The sequence below is a fragment of the Coregonus lavaretus genome (assembly GCF_964263955.1).
Source record: "Coregonus lavaretus genome assembly, contig: HAP1_SCAFFOLD_240, whole genome shotgun sequence".
Classification (NCBI taxonomy): Eukaryota; Metazoa; Chordata; class Actinopteri; order Salmoniformes; family Salmonidae; genus Coregonus; species Coregonus lavaretus.
This window is the reverse complement of record NW_028164405.1, coordinates 237,709-258,470: the sequence shown is the minus strand read 5'-3', so window position 1 is coordinate 258,470 and position 20,762 is coordinate 237,709.

Here is a 20,762-nt window from a genome sequence, read left to right as displayed (position 1 = left end):
GTCCCTGTAGAGTAGACTGTTGGCCTTGTCCCTGTAGAGTTAGTAGAGTAGACTGTTGGCCTTGTCCCTGTAGAGTAGACTGTTGGCCTTGTCCCTGTAGACTAGACTGTTGGCCTTGTCCCTGTAGAGTAGACTGTTGGCCTTGTCCCTGTAGAGTAGACTGTTGGCCTTGTCCCTGTAGACTAGACTGTTGGCCTTGTCCCTGTAGACTAGACTGTTGGCCTTGTCCCTGTAGAGTAGACTGTTGGCCTTGTCCCTGTAGAGTAGACTGTTGGCCTTGTCCCTGTAGAGTAGACTGTTGGCCTTGTCCCTGTAGAGTAGACTGTTGGCCTTGTCCCTGTAGAGTAGACTGTTGGCCTTGTCCCTGTAGAGTAGACTGTTGGCCTTGTCCCTGTAGAGTAGACTGTTGGCCTTGTCCCTGTAGACTAGACTGTTGGCCTTGTCCCTGTAGACTAGACTGTTGGCCTTGTCCCTGTAGAGTAGACTGTTGGCCTTGTCCCTGTAGAGTAGACTGTTGGCCTTGTCCCTGTAGAGTAGACTGTTGGCCTTGTCCCTGTAGAGTTAGTAGAGTAGACTGTTGGCCTTGTCCCTGTAGAGTAGACTGTTGGCCTTGTCCCTGTAGAGTAGACTGTTGGCCTTGTCCCTGTAGAGTAGACTGTTGGCCTTGTCCCTGTAGAGTTAGTAGAGTAGACTGTTGGCCTTGTCCCTGTAGAGTAGACTGTTGGCCTTGTCCCTGTAGAGTAGACTGTTGGCCTTGTCCCTTTAGAGTAGACTGTTGGCCTTGTCCCTGTAGAGTAGACTGTTGGCCTTGTCACTGTATACTAGACTGTTGGCCTTGTCCCTGTAGAGTAGACTGTTGGCCTTGTCCCTGTAGAGTAGACTGTTGGCCTTGTCCCTGTAGAGTTAGTAGAGTAGACTGTTGGCCTTGTCCCTGTAGAGTAGACTGTTGGCCTTGTCCCTGTAGACTAGACTGTTGGCCTTGTCCCTGTAGAGTAGACTGTTGGCCTTGTCCCTGTAGAGTAGACTGTTGGCCTTGTCCCTGTAGACTAGACTGTTGGCCTTGTCCCTGTAGACTAGACTGTTGGCCTTGTCCCTGTAGAGTAGACTGTTGGCCTTGTCCCTGTAGAGTAGACTGTTGGCCTTGTCCCTGTAGAGTAGACTGTTGGCCTTGTCCCTGTAGAGTAGACTGTTGGCCTTGTCCCTGTAGAGTAGACTGTTGGCCTTGTCCCTGTAGACTAGACTGTTGGCCTTGTCCCTGTAGAGTAGACTGTTGGCCTTGTCCCTGTAGAGTAGACTGTTGGCCTTGTCCCTGTAGACTAGACTGTTGGCCTTGTCCCTGTAGAGTTAGTAGAGTAGACTGTTGGCCTTGTCCCTGTAGGGTAGACTGTTGGCCTTGTCCCTGTAGAGTAGACTGTTGGCCTTGTCCCTGTAGACTAGACTGTTGGCCTTGTCCCTGTAGAGTTAGTAGAGTAGACTGTTGGCCTTGTCCCTGTAGAGTAGACTGTTGGCCTTGTCCCTGTAGAGTAGACTGTTGGCCTTGTCCCTGTAGAGTAGACTGTTGGCCTTGGCCCTGTAGAGTAGACTGTTGGCCTTGTCCCTGTAGAGTAGACTGTTGGCCTTGTCCCTGTAGAGTAGACTGTTGGCCTTGTCCCTGTAGAGTAGACTGTTGGCCTTGTCCCTGTAGAGTAGACTGTTGGCCTTGTCCCTGTAGCCTAGACTGTTGGCCTTGTCCCTGTAGAGTAGACTGTTGGCCTTGTCCCTGTAGAGTAGACTGTTGGCCTTGTCCCTGTAGAGTAGACTGTTGGCCTTGTCCCTGTAGAGTAGACTGTTGGCCTTGTCCCTGTAGAGTAGACTGTTGGCCTTGTCCCTGTAGAGTAGACTGTTGGCCTTGTCCCTGTAGACTAGACTGTTGGCCTTGTCCCTGTAGAGTAGACTGTTGGCCTTGTCCCTGTAGAGTAGACTGTTGGCCTTGTCCCTGTAGAGTAGACTGTTGGCCTTGTCCCTGTAGACTAGACTGTTGGCCTTGTCCCTGTAGACTAGACTGTTGGCCTTGTCCCTGTAGAGTAGACTGTTGGCCTTGTCCCTGTAGACTAGACTGTTGGCCTTGTCCCTGTAGAGTAGACTGTTGGCCTTGTCCCTGTAGAGTAGACTGTTGGCCTTGTCCCTGTAGACTAGACTGTTGGCCTTGTCCCTGTAGAGTTAGTAGAGTAGACTGTTGGCCTTGTCCCTGTAGAGTAGACTGTTGGCCTTGTCCCTGTAGAGTAGACTGTTGGCCTTGTCCCTGTAGAGTAGACTGTTGGCCTTGTCCCTGTAGACTAGACTGTTGGCCTTGTCCCTGTAGAGTAGACTGTTGGCCTTGTCCCTGTAGAGTTAGTAGAGTAGACTGTTGGCCTTGTCCCTGTAGAGTAGACTGTTGGCCTTGTCCCTGTAGACTAGACTGTAGGCCTTGTCCCTGTAGACTAGACTGTTGGCCTTGTCCCTGTAGAGTTAGTAGAGTAGACTGTTGGCCTTGTCCCTGTAGACTAGACTGTTGGCCTTGTCCCTGTAGACTAGACTGTTGGCCTTGTCCCTGTAGAGTAGACTGTTGGCCTTGTCCCTGTAGAGTTAGTAGAGTAGACTGTTGGCCTTGTCCCTGTAGAGTAGACTGTTGGCCTTGTCCCTGTAGACTAGACTGTTGGCCTTGTCCCTGTAGACTAGACTGTTGGCCTTGTCCCTGTAGAGTAGACTGTTGGCCTTGTCCCTGTAGAGTTAGTAGAGTAGACTGTTGGCCTTGTCCCTGTAGAGTAGACTGTTGGCCTTGTCCCTGTAGACTAGACTGTTGGCCTTGTCCCTGTAGAGTAGACTGTTGGCCTTGTCCCTGTAGACTAGACTGTTGGCCTTGTCCCTGTAGAGTTAGTAGAGTAGACTGTTGGCCTTGTCCCTGTAGAGTAGACTGTTGGCCTTGTCCCTGTAGAGTAGACTGTTGGCCTTGTCCCTGTAGAGTAGACTGTTGGCCTTGTCCCTGTAGAGTAGACTGTTGGCCTTGTCCCTGTAGAGTAGACTGTTGGCCTTGTCCCTGTAGAGTTAGTAGACTAGACTCTTTATGGTGCACAGCTTTGCTAGGTTACATCTTCGCTGCATCCTAGACTTTTGTTTAACTTCAGAACCGTAATTGTCTGTGTGTCTACAGTAGATATGATTTAGTTGACTGGAGCACATGGCAGACTGAGCCCTGAGCTCTCGCTGTTACCCTTCTTAGGTCAGGACTAACCAACTCCTTCATAAAGACTTGTGCAATCATCATTGTTATTCCTGGTGAACGGATTGAACCACATATTTGGCCCCTCAGTGACTTTGGCCTGAAATATGTGGCATTCCGGACTAAAAGCAAAGTGGAATCGATTTTGCCCTCAAATCTTTCTTTCATTATTTTCTCCATATTTGGAAATGTTTCACTACTCGTGGCTTTATGTCTGAGAAGTAGGGGAGAGGGTGAAAGGAGAAGAGGCCATGTGAGTCATTTGAGCAGCATAAGCTGAGAGAGAGAGAGAGAGAGAGACCCTTCGCCAAGTTAACTGCCATTGACTGACTGAACTGAGGCTTGCTCTCTATATTCTAAGGATAATCCAATCAGGATGCTGTGAGTATCATGCTCTGTGCTTTTCTTTTTCAGCTGTATTATAGCAGGGCTGGTAGTTTACTGTTTTACAGTACATTGTAGCAGGGCTGGTAGTTTACTGTTTTACAGTACATTATAGCAGGGCTGGTAGTTTACTGTGTTACAGTACATTATAGCAGGGCTGGTAGTTTACTGTGTTACAGTACATTATAGCAGGGCTGGTAGTTTACTGTTTTACAGTACATTGTAGCAGGGCTGGTAGTTTACTGTTTTACAGTACATTGTAGCAGGGCTGGTAGTTTACTGTGTTACAGTACATTATAGCAGGGCTGGTAGTTTACTGTTTTACAGTACATTATAGCAGGGCTGGTAGTTTACTGTGTTACAGTACATTATAGCAGGGCTGGTAGTTTACTGTGTTACAGTACATTATAGCAGGGCTGGTAGTTTACTGTGTTACAGTACATTATAGCAGGGCTGGTAGTTTACTGTGTTACAGTACATTGTAGCAGGGCTGGTAGTTTACTGTGTTACAGTACATTGTAGCAGGGCTGGTAGTTTACTGTGTTACAGTACATTGTAGCAGGGCTGGTAGTTTACTGTGTTACAGTACATTATAGCAGGGCTGGTAGTTTACTGTGTTACAGTACATTATAGCAGGGTTGGTAGTTTACTGTGTTACAGTACATTATAGCAGGGCTGGTAGTTTACTGTGTTACAGTACATTGTAGCAGGGTTGATAGTTTACTGTGTTACAGTACATTATAGCAGGGCTGGTAGTTTACTGTGTTACAGTACATTATAGCAGGGCTGGTAGTTTACTGTGTTACAGTACATTGTAGCAGGGTTGATAGTTTACTGTGTTACAGTACATTATAGCAGGGCTGGTAGTTTACTGTGTTACAGTACATGGATACATGGTGGATGTCTTTTTGATGTGGTAAGGAGGGAATTAATGTGATGGCTTCAGGCTTCACACTAGAGGTCTGATTCACGCAAGAGATAGGAAAAGCATGCCAAACTCGGACTTCCTCAATCATTTATTGATGTGGACTTCAATCTTTTTTTCACTTTTCCTGTTGAAAAGTGATATCCCAAGTATAAATACAGTAAAGTACTCACACTAAAGGCAACTGCAAACTTCAAGGAGTAGGGCCTTCAAGTATGAAAAATGTACGCACTGATGGGAATCCATGATGTCATCAGCCTCCCCACTTACTAGAGGAGCAATAGAGAACGAAAGAGGATTTGGATCCAGTCTTGTGTCAGGTGACCTGTTGTATCCTCACCTTGGGTCTAATCATTTCCCCCATAATCTCCAAACTGTTCCCTATTAATTGCTACCATGATTATGCTTTTCATATTTCTTCTGTAAGAAACATTTCAATGTAGCCCTATCCATATAGGCCAGCGGTCACCAGTGTAAAGGGTTATTAAACCAGTATTGGTTAAGTAAATCAGGTGTTAAATGAGGTGAAAAGGAGACTGGAGTACCACTTAATAATGTTATTAAAGCACGTGGATCTCAAGTCAGAGTACTGTCCTAGTAGAATAAATAAGGTTAGTCCCATTGGAGAATGTTTTAACTCAACCTGAGACCCAATACCTTCAGGTTATCTCTAGAAAAACAGGACTTTCTCGAAAAAGGGGCCTATTGTTACAATTGAATTTCAACTGTAGCTTAGTGGTTTACCTGATGTTTGATCACTTTGCTGTTGTATCAACTATGTTTTTTCCAACGGACAACGCAAGCGTTCCAAATATGTGATCCACATGCGTTTGGCATCCTTATATTGTTGAGCTACAGGTATTTGTCTGTGTTGTCCTAGCATCACCTCTGACAGGCTCACTCTTCACTGCAACGTTTCCTAGCTAGTTGACATGTTTTTCCCCCCCAAGAGGCAACACATGCGCTCTGTTTCAATTATTCACATACAGTACGTTTTGTATTCAGACTTGTTGACCTACAGTGAGGGGAAAAAAGTATTTGATCCCCTGCTGATTTTGTACGTTTGCCCACTGACAAAGACATGATCAGTCTATAATTTTAATGGTAGGTTTATTTGAACAGTGAGAGACAGAATAACAACAAAAAAATCCAGAAAAACGCATGTCAAAAATGTTATAAATTTATTTGCATTTTAATGAGGGAAATATGCCTATGACTTGTTGACCTATGTCTTGTTGACCTATGTCTTGTTGACCTATGTCTTGTTGAACTATGTCTTGTTGACCTATGACTTGTTGACCTATGACTTGTTGACCTATGACTTGTTGACCTATATGTCAGTGTGTTGTACCAACACCCCAGCCCTGCTCTGACCGCTTACGACGGTATGAAGGAATCCAGACATTAAAATGGAATTCAACAATATACTACGACATTGAACATAGAAATACATAAACTAAATGTAATGAACTTATTAGAAAATGCATTAATTTGCAAGTTAATCATAAGACATGAACAACATGCATCAGTGATTCGTATTTTTATGCAACTTTCTGAAAATGGCACAGGAATGCCTCTGTCTGTCTGTCTGTCTGTCTGTCTGTCTGTCTGTCTGTCTGTCTGTCTGTCTGTCTGTCTGTCTGTCTGTCTGTCTGTCTGTCTGTCTGTCTGTCTGTCTGTCTGTCTGTCTGTCTGTCTGTCTGTCTGTCTGTCTGTCTGTCTGTGTCTGTCTGTCTGTCTGTGTGCGCATATGTCTACTCTTTATGTTAGCGATGATGCTAATGATAACCGTCTTCTGGCAGATGGAAAGTCTTTCCCAAAAACCTTCTCAACTAAATGTTAACTATAAAGTAGCCTATGCCTACCTGGCAGAAAGATATCATCATTATTTGCATCATTCCAGTGGACATTTGTTTTGCAAACTCTGCAATCAGATGAGTGCTACAGAAATATCACTAACCAAACAATGGTCTTTGCTGGTGCAAACTTGCATTAAAGGGTAACTATACCCCCCAAAAAACTAAGTATATTTTTCCCAGACCTCAAAAGTGGTCTCCTGATGTGGTTTAAGCATTGTTGTGTACTTACAACATCCAATGTAGTTGTTTTCTATAGAAAAAGTGTAATTCTGAGAGTGAAAACCAAACAAATAAAATAATAATGAAACCTGGAAAAACTAAATGGAGAAAACAGAATTTGGGGGAAAAAAGAAATCAGGCAAAAAACTAAATAGATTTTATAATTACTAATTACTCTTCACCCTAATTACTCTTCACCCTGCCATTGTGTCTTTTTGATATCGTAGGGAATTACACCCTACAGTACATGTCCAGTGGAAAATGATTTAACCAAGTCCAAGACCGAATACCTTCCCGGGGTTATCTTGAAAACCAGGACTGTCTTGGAAAGTTATGATTGCGTCCGGACAGGATGGATACTTTTCCAAAAGACAACATGCGGTCTAAATTTGTGATTCACATACGTGTCAGACTGTTGACCCATACTGCTGTCTGTCAGCATACAGCTTCAACACCTTGACAGCGTCCCAAACGACACCCTATTCCCTACATAGTGCACTACTTTAGACCAGAGCCTTATGGTCTTATGCACTAAGTAGTGAATAGGATGTCATTTGTGACACAACCCTGCTCTGGTTATTCGCCTTCACCCCCCCACTTTCAAATGTTTTCCAGCCTGCCAGTTGACACTCTTAGCCACATAATACGAGCTGGGCCCACAGTAGAAGTAGCAGGAATAAGTAAGATCCTAACAGGATTTAAACATAGCTGGAAGGGAGGATGTTGCCGACTTTTAATGATAGCATGGTGTTGATAATCTGATTACCTTTAGCTTGACGTTACACAAGGGCTGCGTCCCAAACAGAACCCTATCCCCTACATAGGACACTACCTTTGACCAGGGCCCATAGCGCACTGTGTAGAGGATAGGGTGCTATTTGAGACGCACACAAGGCCTGGTGGTGCCTGCATTCGGAAAGTATTCAGACCCTTTGACTTTTTTCAACATTTAGTTACGTTTTTCAGCCTTATTCTAAAATTGATTAAATTGTTTGTTTTTTTCTTCCCATCAATCTACACACAATAGCCCATAATGCAAATCAAAAAACTGAAATATCACGTTTACATAAGTATTCAGACCCTTTACTCAGTACTTTGTTGAAGCACCTTTGGCAGCGATTACAACCTTGAGTCTTCTTGGATATGGCGCTACAATACAGGCACACCTATATTTGGGAAGTTTCTCCCATTCTTCTCTGCAGATCCTCTCAAGCTCTGTCAGGTTGGATGGGGAGATTCGCTGCACAGCTATTTTCAGGTCTCTCCAGAGATGTTTGATCGGGTTCAAGTCCGGGCTCTGGCTGGGCCACTCAAGGACATTCAGAGACTTGTCCCGAAGCCACTCCTGCTTTGTCTTGGCTGTGTGCTTAGAGTCGTTGTCCTGTTGGAAGGTGAACCTTTGCCCCAGTCTGAGGTCCTGAGCGCTCTGGAGCAGGTTTTCATCAAGGATCTCTCTGTACTTTGCTCCGTTCATCTTTCTCTCGATCCTGACTAGTCTCCCAGTCCCTGCCGCTGAATAACATCCCCACAGCATGATGCTGCCACCACCATGCTTCACCGTAGGGATGGTGCCAGGTTTCCTCCAGACGTGACGCTTGGCATTTAGGCCAAAGAGTTCAATCTTGGTTTCATCAGACCACAGAATCTTGTTTCTCATGGTCTGAGAGTCCTTTAGGTGCCTTTTGGCAAACTCCAAGCGGGCTGTCATGTGCCTTTTACTGAGGAGTGGCTTCCGTCTGGCCACTCTACCATAAAGGCCTGATTGGTGGAGTGCTGCAGAGATGGTTGTCCTTCTGGAAGGTTCTCCCATCTCCACAGAGGAACTCTAGAGCTCTGTCAGAGTGACCATCGGGTTCTTGGTCACCTCCCTGACCAAGGTCCTTCTCCCCTGATTGCTCAGTTTGGCCGGGCGGCCAGCTCTAGGAAGACTCTTGGTGGTTCCAAACTTCTTCCATTTAAGAATGATGGAGGCCACTGTGTTCTTGGGGACCTTCAATGCTGTATAATGTTTTTGGTACCCTTCCCCAGATCTGTGCCTTGACACAATTCTGTCTCGGAGCTCTACGGACAATTCCTTCGACCTCGTGGCTTGGTTTTTGCTCTGACATCGCACTGTCAACTGTGGGACCTTATATAGACAGGTGTGTGCCTTTCCAAATCATGTCCATTCAATTGAATTTACCACAGGTGGACACCAATAAAGTTGTACAAACATCTCAAGAATGATCAATAGAAACAGGATGCACCTGAGCTCAATTTCGAGTCTCATAGCAAATGATCTGAAAACGTATGTAAATAAGGTATTCCTGTTTTTCTGTTCAATACATTTGCTAAAATTTCTAAAAACCTGTTTTTGCTTTGTCATTATGGGGTATTGTGTGTAGATTGATGAGGGGAAAAAATGATTGAATCAATTTTAGAATAAGGCTGTAACGTAACAAAATGTTGAAAAAGGAAAGGGGTCTGAATACTTTCCACAGTTCTCTCTGCCCAGGGCTAGGGCCATCCTGAAGGGTTACCTGTCTGTCTCTTGCTTCATTTGGTTTATTTTTGGCTTGATTAGATGCTGTAACAGTCGATACTGCTGAATCTTTTTATATAGGCCATAAACCATACGTAACTACTAAATAAACACAATGGATAAGCATTTTTACTTTTTATATTTTCTTAATATCTTAATCTTCATCCACAACTTCTATACAGTATTAACATCACCATTTACCTTTATATAGTAAATGGCCTGACCTACATAATAAATAACCATTTAGATAAATTATACTTTTTTCTCTTCAATCGAATAGCAATATTGTATTTCTATTAAAAAGCCACAACTATTGACGTTTAACAGTAAACATTCTCAGCTTGGTTTAATAATCCAATTTTACTGTACTACCAATCTAACTTTTTACAATCTTACTTTCACATTGAAAAAATGAGAACAATACAGTGGTTTCCCTGGGATTGAGTCTATAGTCCCACACATCTCCTCATCACGTTCAACAATACGGTAGTATTTCATCACGGCAATGTTCCTCGAAATATGAAGGAGAATTTTAATGCCTTTATTCCTTTTCTCAAAGGGACGACACTTAACAAAGGACTAGATTCTCTCTCAACCCTACTAGTGAAGCAGCAGTCTCCATCAGCCGTCTCCATCAGCCGTCTCCATCAGCCGTCTCCATCAGCAGTCTCCATCAGCAGTCTCCATCAGCAGTCTCCATCAGCCGTCTCCACCAGCCGTCTCCATCAGCCGTCTCCATCAGCCGTCTCCATCAGCCGTCTCCATCAGCCGTCTCCATCAGCCGTCTCCATCAGCAGTCTCCATCAGCCGTCTCCATCAGCAGTCTCCATCAGCAGTCTCCATCAGCAGTCTCCATCAGCAGTCTCCATCAGCAGTCTCCATCAGCCGTCTCTATCAGCCGTCTCTATCAGCAGTCTCCATCAGCAGTCTCCATCAGCCGTCTCCACCAGCCGTCTCCATCAGCCGTCTCCATCAGCAGTCTCCATCAGCCGTCTCCATCAGCCGTCTCCATCAGCAGTCTCCATCAGCCGTCTCCATCAGCAGTCTCCATCAGCAGTCTCCATCAGCAGTCTCCATCAGCAGTCTCCATCAGCAGTCTCCATCAGCAGTCTCCATCAGCAGTCTCCATCAGCCGTCTCTATCAGCCGTCTCTATCAGCAGTCTCCATCAGCAGTCTCCATCAGCAGTCTCTATCAGCAGTCTCTATCAGCAGTCTCTATCAGCCGTCTCTATCAGCCGTCTCTATCAGCAGTCTCCATCAGCCGTCTCCATCAGCAGTCTCCATCAGCAGTCTCTATCAGCAGTCTCTATCAGCAGTCTCCATCAGCAGTCTCTATCAGCAGTCTCCATCAGCAGTCTCTATCAGCAGTCTCCATCAGCAGTCTCTATCAGCGAACTCCAGAACTCTTAGGATGCGTTCCAAATGGCACCCTATTCTCTATAAAGTGAACTCTTGACCAGACCCTATGACCAGTAGTGCACTATATAGGGAATAGGGTGCCATTTGCGACGCAGCAAATAACTCTTAATCTGCTCTCACTTGTTTCTCTTCAACTGTCCTCAATTTCAAGATGTTAGCTAGCTTGATAGCCTCCTCCAACTGGGGAGAAATTTGTTTGAGATGTTTGTTTTTTAGACTTAAGTCTTCCAAATGGATCTCTTGTCAACAATTAAACCTAAAGCATGATTAACAAGAGCAATTAGTCAAAGGATCCTCGTTAAGAAGACTAAAACCAAGAAGGAGATTATCTGCCTTTCTTTAATAAGGAGAATCATTTTTATTAAGGGGTTGATTGTGTTCTATTTTTACTTGTCTAACTCCTGATTGGTGCATTAGTTCATTAGAAGCAGTCTTGGCAGCTTCTCACCGATGAGCCTTTGAGAGAGCAGATTGAGTGAAGATTGGACACAGATTACTGAGTACTATAGTGTGTAAACACCAGCCCGAGAAGCGCCCTGTTTCATTTGTTGTCTCAGTCTCAAAACAGATTGATTCGTCACTGTGCCACTGTTTGTCTCAGTATCAAAACAGATTGGTTCATCACTTTGTCACTGTTTCTCTCAATCTCAAATAGGGCTGACCCCAATTAGTTGACTGGTCGATAGGTTTTCGGTCGACCAAGAGTTTTTTTTAGTCGGAAACAGCCCTAATCTCGAAACAGATTGGTTCAGCACTGTGTGCCTAATTCCCATGAAGATGTAAACTCTAAACTCTATTGGCTTCTGGCTCTGTTGAACTCTATTGTGCTTGGTGGGGGTTTGATTAGTTGATTTTTGTAGTTTTTCACATTTTAGTCATTTAGCAGACACTTTTATCCAGAGCAACTTACAGTAGTGAGTGCGTACTTGTCCCCCATGGGAATCGAACCCACAACCCTGCCGTTGCGATAACCGACTGAGCCACATGGGACCTAGTTTTACCTCGTTCAGACACTAAATATAATAACTGATGATAATGAAAATGACGATGATTATGACGACTGACTACAATTTCCTATAACTGGAAAATTCCCCTTTTTCCCCTTTTTTCCCCAAATAATTAATAATTCCCCCATTTTGTTATGGAGTAGGTTAAGTACTTTAGACACACTACAGATCAGTACCACGTCCAAACTCCATCCCCCAGGGGGCAGCAGAAACCTTGTCCAGAGGCTGAGCCTGGTTGATAAGCTCATCAGGTGCTACCAGTCATGTGATGTCCCAGCTGGTTGGTTTGGTGGCCATGATGTTTTTGAGTCTTTAGTTTGGGCATGCTTTTTGGTATGTTGCCTTTTTTTTGTGTACATATTCATGTTTAGTCACCATCTGAACAAATAATAATCCACATGGACTGGCCGACCCAGAGGTCAAGACAGAGCGGGCCCTGGACCAAGGTAAGGTTGCTGTCTCCTTGGGTGCATACGCTAATTTCTCGCATAAATGCATACATTAATTCAGGTTACAGACCTTGTAACTAGGCCTATGACCCCTAGACATAATGAGTGAGGTTACAGACCTTGTAACTAGGCCTAGGACCCCTAGACAAAGTGAGTGCAACAATGTCCATAGGCTAGTTATTTGTTTTCGTAAAACACTGTCATTGTATCCTCTGAAAAGACAGTGTAGTGCCAGGAAGTAACATTAACCCTGACCTCTTAATGCTGCTGGATCACAGTTCACTCACTAACTGATTAATCTAGGATTAGGGAGACGCTAATGGCACTGATGCTGTATCCCAAATAGTACCCTATTCCCTTTATAGTGCACTACTTTAGACCAGGGCCCTATGGAGTGACCCTATGGGCTCTGGTCAAAAGTAGCACACTATATAGGTGCCATTTGGGAGGCAGACTCAGATAGGACGAAATTAGACTGACTGGTGCAGAGAGTAGCACATGCCCCGGTCCATGTCCCGGTCCATGCCCCGGTCCATGCCCCGGTCCATGCCCTGGCCCCGACACAGACAATGACATATGCCAGGCCATAGTCGGGTTAGCCCCATGCAAGTCGGGTTTATAGAGGTGTGATTTGTTGGCAAAATACAAAGCCAATATATTGACCTGCCAATGCATGATGATGCTCAAAGCTAACAATGTTGCCTACAGGGATCGGAGGGGAAAGCCCTACAGCTAACAACACAGTCTACAGGGATCAGAGGGGAAAGCCCTACAGCTAACAACACAGTCTACAGGGATCGGAGGGGAAAGCCCTACAGCTAACAACACAGTCTACAGGGATCAGAGGGGAAAGCCCTACAGCTAACAACACAGTCTACAGGGATCAGAGGGGAAAGCCCTACAGCTAACAACACAGTCTACAGGGATCAGAGGGGAAAGCCCTACAGCTAACAACACAGTCTACAGGGATCAGAGGGGAAAGCCCTACAGCTAACAACACAGTCTACAGGGATCAGAGGGGAAAGCCCTACAGCTAACAACACAGTCTACAGGGATCAGAGGGGAAAGCCCTACAGCTAACAACACAGTCTACAGGGATCAGAGGGGAAAGCCCTACAGCTAACAACACAGTCTACAGGGATCAGAGGGGAAAGCCCTACAGCTAACAACACAGTCTACAGGGATCAGAGGGGAAAGCCCTACAGCTAACAACACAGTCTACAGGGATCAGAGGGGAAAGCCCTACAGCTAACAACACAGTCTACAGGGATCAGAGGGGAAAGCCCTACAGCTAACAACACAGTCTACAGGGATCGGAGGGGAAAGCCCTACAGCTAACAACACAGTCTACAGGGATCGGAGGGGAAAGCCCTACAGCTAACAACACAGTCTACAGGGATCAGAGGGGAAAGCCCTACAGCTAACAACACAGTCTACAGGGATCAGAGGGGAAAGCCCTACAGCTAACAACACAGTCTACAGGGATCAGAGGGGAAAGCCCTACAGCTAACAACACAGTCTACAGGGATCAGAGGGGAAAGCCCTACAGCTAACAACACAGTCTACAGGGATCAGAGGGGAAAGCCCTACAGCTAACAACACAGTCTACAGGGATCAGAGGGGAAAGCCCTACAGCTAACAACACAGTCTACAGGGATCAGAGAGGAAAGCCCTACAGCTAACAACACAGTCTACAGGGATCAGAGGGGAAAGCCCTACAGCTAACAACACAGTCTACAGGGATCAGAGGGGAAAGCCCTACAGCTAACAACACAGTCTACAGGGATCAGAGGGGAAAGCCCTACAGCTAACAACACAGTCTACAGGGATCAGAGAGGAAAGCTGACATTGACTTAGTTATTATTTATATATTTAAATATGTTTAAATCGTTAGTATGTGAAAAAGAAAAGCAGCAAATAAAATAATTGTTATGGCATTTACATTTGACAAAACAGTGAAAGTTAACAGTAAAAGACAGTGACTTCACCAGCGGTAGGTTATATTAGAGAGTAATAGTAGAGTGCGTGATGTGTTTGTGTGTATTTAGGGTTTAGGGATTAGTCCTACAATAATATATATATATATATAAACGATCTCAATTGTAAAATATGTGTGGTGACGAGCCACAGCAGGAGTTAGGAAAGCAGTCTGGTTTTTAGAAAGATTCAAATCTTTTCATATAGCGTATACTTCCTCTAATGCTCTCTCTCTCGTTACCAAGCCTTTGTGTGCGTCGCAAATTACGCCCTATTCCCTAAATTACGCCCTATTCCCTAAATTACGCCCTATTCCCTAAATTACGCCCTGTTCCCTAAATTACACCATATTCCCTAAATTACGCCCTATTCCCTAAATTACGCCATATTCCCTAAATTACGCCCTATTCCCTAAATTACGCCCTGTTCCCTAAATTACGCCATATTCCCTAAATTACGCCCTATTCCCTAAATTACGCCATGTTCCCTAAATTACGCCATATTCCCTAAATTACGCCCTATTCCCTAAATTACGCCCTATTCCCTAAATTACGCCCTATTCCCTAAATTACGCCCTATTCCCTAAATTACGCCCTATTCCCTAAATTACGCCCTGTTCCCTAAATTACGCCCTATTCCCTAATTTACACCCTATTCCCTAAATTACGCCTGTTCCCTAAATTACGCCCTATTCCCTAAATTACGCCCTATTCCCTAAATTACGCCCTATTCCCTAAATTACGCCCTATTCCCTAAATTACGCCCTATTCCCTAAATTACGCCCTATTCCCTAAATTACGCCCTGTTCCCTAAATTACACCATATTCCCTAAATTACGCCCTATTCCCTAAATTACGCCCTATTCCCTAAATTACGCCCTATTCCCTAAATTACGCCCTGTTCCCTAAATTACGCCATATTCCCTAAATTACGCCCTATTCCCTAAATTACGCCCTGTTCCCTAAATTACGCCATATTCCCTAAATTACGCCCTATTCCCTAAATTATGCCCTATTCCCTAAATTACGCCCTATTCCCTAAATTACGCCCTATTCCCTAAATTACGCCCTGTTCCCTAAATTACGCCCTATTCCCTAAATTACGCCCTATTCCCTAAATTACGCCCTGTTCCCTAAATTACGCCCTATTCCCTAAATTACGCCCTATTCCCTAAATTACGCCCTATTCCCTAAATTACGCCCTATTCCCTAAATTACGCCCTGTTCCCTAAATTATGCCCTATTCCCTATATAGCGCACTACTTTTTGACCAGATCCCTATGGACCCCTGGTTAAAAGTACAGTAGTGCCTTTTATATAGGGAATAGGGTGCCATTTGGGACACGTTTGTCCTCTGTAGCAATGTTGGTCAACAGTAACATCATGTCCAAGCCACATTTATTTTAAACAATTTTTGGTAAACAAATGTAATCATAGAAAGACAGAGAATTTAGAATGTGCTGTATCAACACCTATCAAAACTGCTGTTTCTATCAGATCCTTACTTTTAAAATACAAAGAAAAAACAGTTTGAGTGAGAGATCAGTTGTTTTTCACTGTTATTTTAAAAAGAGTATTAAAAAAGTTAGTTAGTTTTTTTTTTCTTCCTGAAAGTCTGTTATATAAGGAATTGATTTAAAAGCTTCTTATAAGTGTGGTTGGTAATAGGAAGTGTTAGTCTTATTACACTTCACAATGGAGGGGGAAACGTGGGCTGGTGAAGCCTGGGGAGAATCATCACAGGATAATAACTACGGGAGCAAAGTGTTATGGGTTGAAAAGAGAATGTAAATGACCATTTACAGCGGAGTATTATTGGCATTCAGATGTAATTCTACATCCATTGTTAACGTTGCCTTTTAACTTAGACGGGATTTGGCTCCCAAACTTAATTATGAAGAGGAAAAGGTTGAAATAGGTAGAACTGAAAAAATAAAGACATTTTACACGCCGAGAGGTACGTTGGATATTAAAGTCTTTATTTAGTATTATTGAACAAATGACTGGTTTGATATTGCAGAAGGTTATAGTTCACAGCTCAAGGTCATCCGTTCACTAAGGGAAGTTTGACAAAGTCATAGGTCTTTTTTTTTTTTAGGTCAGTTGAATATTAGTCTTTATTTTGTTTTGGGAATCAGTTTAAAGGAAATCTGTGCATGGTGTTCGAACAGGTTTCCTGTTATATTTATTAATCAGACGTGTAGGGAGGATGAAGTCTGTCTTTTTTTTTTTTTTACATAGGATAAAAGTAGAGACTCATAGCTACAAAATAGTATATCATACACTGCAGTTAATGAACAATGGGAAAGTAATTCTGCTTTGAAAGTTGATAAACTTGTAACCCGACTTTTCAGAAAATGGCCCTTGAATGTTTTGGTACACCTACATACTGTATGTCCTGTTTATTACCTAGTACAGCCCTACAACATACTATATGTCCTTGATGTTAATGACAACATTAATTAAAGGATCCACGTACTGTAATTTAATGCTAATGGGAAAAAAAATGATGTAAGCTGGTTGGTTGGGTTGCTTTCATGCTATGGCTTTTACGTTATTACTGTAGAAAGCATTATGTTTACTTACGTTTTTAATAATTGACTTGCCTTGTTAAATAATAAAATAATATATATGCATTTTATGGAATAATGTATCAAATGTATAATACATAATACAATAGTGTATAACTTGTCCCTTCATTATTAAGGCCTATATACTAAAGCGCTCTGTGCTGTCATTACATCTCAGAGTTATCGTGTTAAATAAATCAATAATTTAAATGAATACATTCATAAATAATATAAAGTAAACATATAAAATCACCATTCATGAAGCTCCATAGCTGTAATTAAATGTAAGAGTTAGGTGTTCCCCTCTCTCTCTCTCTACAGACAGTGATTAGTGGTAACCAGACAGGCTGGCTGGCAGTGGGTATTTGGGATCTAGATTAGATTCTTTCTGGCTTTAAAAGCTGTATCCTCACTAGACTGTATGGGAAAGCTGCCCATTTCACTATTTCGGCTAAAGATCTGGAGCAATAGTGAGATGATCATAGTTTAGCGTCATCATCATCATCATCCTAGCTAAGTCCACCTGACCAGTTAGCCTTAGCGGTAGCCAAGCTAACTGGAAACCATCTACTGCACACAAGGTCTATAGTAGCAGTCAATCAGACTACAATCAGACTGTTTTGGATTAAAGCTATATTGGGTTGGTTCTACCATTAAACAAACTAACAAAACTAAAAGCTGAGGCTTAGCCAAATGGGACCCAAAGGTTTAGAGTGAGTGTTGTCTGGGGTATTAATGCTGCTGGAAGATTTAGGTTTTAACGCAACCGCAATGCTATTAAAAGGAAATAGGAGGAGGGGGGAGGGGAGGGAGGGAGGGGATGGAGGGAGGGGAGGGAGGGATGGAGGGATGGAGGGAGGGAGGGAGGGAGAGGAGAGGAGGGGAGGGAGGGAGGGAGGGAGGGAGGGAGGGAGGGAGGGGGGGATGGAGGGGATGGAGGGAGGAGGGAGGGAGGGATGGATAGAGAGAGGGGAGGGGAGGGGAGGGGAGGGGAGGGGAGGGGAGGGGAGGGGAGGGAGGGAGGGAGGGAGGGAGGGAGGGAGGGGATGGAGGGAGGGAGGGAGGGAGGGAGGAGGGGATGGAGGGGATGGAGGGAGGAGGGAGGGAGGGATGGATAGAGAGAGGGGAGGGGAGGGAGGGAGGGAGGGAGGGGATGGAGGGAGGGAGGGATGGATAGAGAGAGGGGAGGGGAGGGAGGGAGGGAGGGAGGAGGGATGGATGGATAGAGGGAGGGATGGAGGGAGTGAAGGGTTTCAGGCAGGGCTTCACTAAGAGGCATTAAAGCTTATTTAAAGGCCTTCACACATTATGTTTGCCCTATTCTCCCCTGTATGTGACAGTGGGTGCGTCCCAAATGGCACCCTGTTCCCTATTTAGTGCACTACTTTAGACCAGAGAATGGCACCCTGTTCCCTATTTAGTGCACTACTTTAGACCAGGCTCTTAAATGGTCAGCCTCAGAATCTGTAAATGACCCAGCTTGGACTGACTGGGGACCAATTGGCACAAGATTAGCACAAGTAATAGCGAATTTCCATGGAAGCTGCTAGCTAAATATGCTAACGAGCACAAACGAAAAAATCATAATTGCAAAGACAGGAAGTCCGGCTCATAAAGTTATACATATATAGGTAAGAGCAACCGAATGTAATTTTTGGTGAGTTTGGACATTTACAAGCGAATGTGAACGAGAGACCTTGTGCAAATGAACAGTACTGTCTCTGGAAGCAGCAGCATGTGTACACGCTGTGTCTGTGTGGAGTCTGGAGTCGCTAGGGCAACGGGCCTGCCTGCTCTGCTTGGAGTCGCTAGGGCAACGGGCCTGCCTGCTCTGCTCGGAGTCGCTAGGGCAACGGGCCTGCCTGCTCTGCTCGGAGTCGCTAGGGCAACGGGCCTGCCTGCTCTGCTCGGAGTCGCTAGGGCAACGGGCCTGCCTGCTCTGCTCGGAGTCGCTAGGGCAACGGGCCTGCCTGCTCTGCTCGGAGTCGCTAGGGCAACGGGCCTGCCTGCTCTGCTCGGAGTCGCTAGGGCAACGGGCCTGCCTGCTCTGCTCGGAGAAGAGGGCGGAGGAGCAGACGGGCCGAGAACAGAGAGGAGAAAATAGCAAGGAAATCAAGAGATAGCAGCTGGACAGATAACTGATCCAAAGGGCTTTGACTTCTCAAACACGGCAGAAAGCCAACACAATATTAATTAATTCAGCCACTTAGATAACTAGCAAGTTACTTAGGGGTCATGTTAACGCATAATTCTTCGTTTTTCACGCAGGAAAAAAAAGTATAAAACGCGCAATAAATATCTTGCTGCGTTTTGTAAACACAGATCTAAAATGCTTCTTCCTGTAATTTCTGATCAGCATCAGACTAACTCTGTGCTTCAGTTGCACTTCTAAACTTGGATGAGAATTCACTAACGGGCATTCTGTCAGCAGACAGCGCTCCGACTGATGTCTAGCTACTTTTCTCGGTGTAACCAGCCTACTTTTTTAACCAGCTAGATTAACTTTAAGGAAAAACATAGGAAATGTAGCTGGCTACATTCTTTCTATGATAAACATAGTTTTTTTTGCAAATAAGAACTTGCTTTTTCATTGTCAGCTCATTTAGTCTACTGGTATCCAAATAGCGTTGCACTTCATCTGATGAAAATGAAGCTGTTTTATGCCGAATGTGTTGCACTAATTTATTTTCTGTGAAGGAAAACTATAGTTGCACATCCCTGATCACTCTGTTGAAGCAAAAAAACACTTGACTTTCAATATAAAACGCGACCCCTGTCAAAACTCAGCTGGACTCACCTGCTCCCGCTTTCTCCCGTTGTGTTATTTACAAACAAACACGTGACTGGTTCAACTGTTCTGGGAAACAGTACAGTAAGCTTCATAATGTAAAATAATGTGACAGGTGAAATGAGAACGCGATCTGATTTATCTCCTAACGTATTGCACAAGTTGACTGCAGGTAATTACTTAAAAAAAGTAGCTACAAATATTAAAATGTATAGAAAAACTTCTAAGAAATAGTTTCAATGGTATCAACAGTATTGGAAAAACCATCCTGTGGCTATTTCCAAATCCCCCGGTATACGTCCTAATAGAGTGCTATAGATACTGTATATAGGACAAAGTAAACATCACTATTAACCACTAATATCCACTATTTTGATAAACACTCTCTTTCTTACTTGCACTAATAGCTGCTTAAAAAAAAAAAAAGTTTTACTTGAAATGACTGTGATATGTGGTTGTCTATCCTACCTGAGTTGAATGTAATGACTGTGATATGTGGTTGTCTATCCTACCTGAGTTGAATGTAATGACTGTGATATGTGGTTGTCTATCCTACCTGAGTTGAATGTAATGACTGTGATATGTGGTTGTCTATCCTACCTGAGTTGAATGTAATGAATGCAAATTACTAAAATGTAAATAAAAAGTGAAACCCATCACCTGTATGACCTTTCACCTTGACATGACCTTAGAGGTCAGTGCTGTTGGCCTTTAGTACAGAGACTTCAAGCCACAGAGGTCACCTCAGACCGGCCCTACGGTGGCCTGGAGGTCATTACTGTTGACGTCAAAGAGATCCACTCCACATAAGATGCTCAAATTCATGAGAGCGGCCTGTAATCGTCTAAATCCCTCCTTCCCTCCCTCCCCCGATCGCTCCAACTTTCATTTGTTGGTCTAGTCAACAAGAGTCAGTGAGAGCGAAAACGGAGTAATTGAGAAGGAAAAACATCCAAACAGGTTTGAGCTGAGCTCCATCTGTCTGTCCTTTACAGGACCCAGCCTCCCCGGGATGGTAGCGCTTTTAGGGACACATTGTGTAAGCATTTAAAAGCATTTTATACTAGTCAGTGCAAATGTTACGTCTGCTATTTTCTAAAAAGGAAATGGCAATGAAATACACAGCTAAACTTTAAATTGCAACTGTATTTATTATATGGCAGTATAAGGCCTTTTTAAATGGGCTTTTCTTCTTTCCCTCCTATACTGAAAATAACATGTGCAGTTTGGCTATTGTGGTGATAATAACATAACTATTGTGGTGATAATAACATAACTATTGTGGTGATAATAACATAACTATTGCGGTGATAATAACATAACTATTGTGGTGATAATAACATAACTATTGTGGTGATAATAACATAACTATTGTGGTGATAATAACATAACTATTGTGGTGATAA